The following is a 956-nucleotide window of genomic DNA, read 5'->3' on the forward strand; positions in this document are numbered from 1 at the left end:
TATTATTTATTTATTTATTATGTAAAAAATATTTTTTTAAAAAAAATATATAAATCGTAACTTCTCAAAAAAATTATTTTTTAATTTTTTAATATTTTTATTTTTACTATAAAAAATTTATCAAATACACTAAAAATAAAAAATATTTTTTATTAAAAAAATATTTTTTTATCAACTTAATGATATTCATACAAGCACTAATAAAGTATTCTTAAAAATGATGATTTCAAACTTGAAATTTTGTATTACAAACTGACATGATTTATTGAGAACTACTGTGTCATCACTTTCATAATACTTGTTTCTTATTTCATTTTTTAAGGTTTTAAAATATTTGTTCTGTTTAACAAGTGCCTTAATTAAAATATATTTGTAGAAGTATGTATGTCTTTATAATGTTTATGTATATTAATTTTTTTTCAAATTTATTATCCCTAAATAATGATATAACTTGTAGAAAGAGGATTTATATGGAATTATTAAAGTTTGTCTATTATATATAAAGTTAATTTGGTAAATAATTCACATCGTTTTCTATTATATTGTGAAAAAAATTTTATTATGTGTAATTTTTGTTTCGGGGCAGATATTATGAAAGAGAGGATATATTAATTAGTACTTGATATAAATTGGGTTGGTAATAAATCCAGCTTGATTATTGACATAATTATGTGGAGGATTTAGCTACTCATATATTAAGGTTATTATTATTAAATTTTTCAAACATAAATACTACAACTTTAAAAAATAAAAATTTTATCAAACCAAATCTTAACCTGATTTTTATTGTCTCTAAATATTTTCCATCATGTAATTTAATTTGCACCCTTGCTATGCAATAATGACATTATTGACATCTCTCTCTCTCTCTCAATACTAAATACAATATAAATACGTGTTATAATTAATTAAACATATCAAATTATTTAATAATTTTAAGTTAAAAATATTTTTAT

This window comes from Arachis ipaensis, chromosome B10 (assembly GCF_000816755.2).
Source record: "Arachis ipaensis cultivar K30076 chromosome B10, Araip1.1, whole genome shotgun sequence".
Classification (NCBI taxonomy): Eukaryota; Viridiplantae; Streptophyta; class Magnoliopsida; order Fabales; family Fabaceae; genus Arachis; species Arachis ipaensis.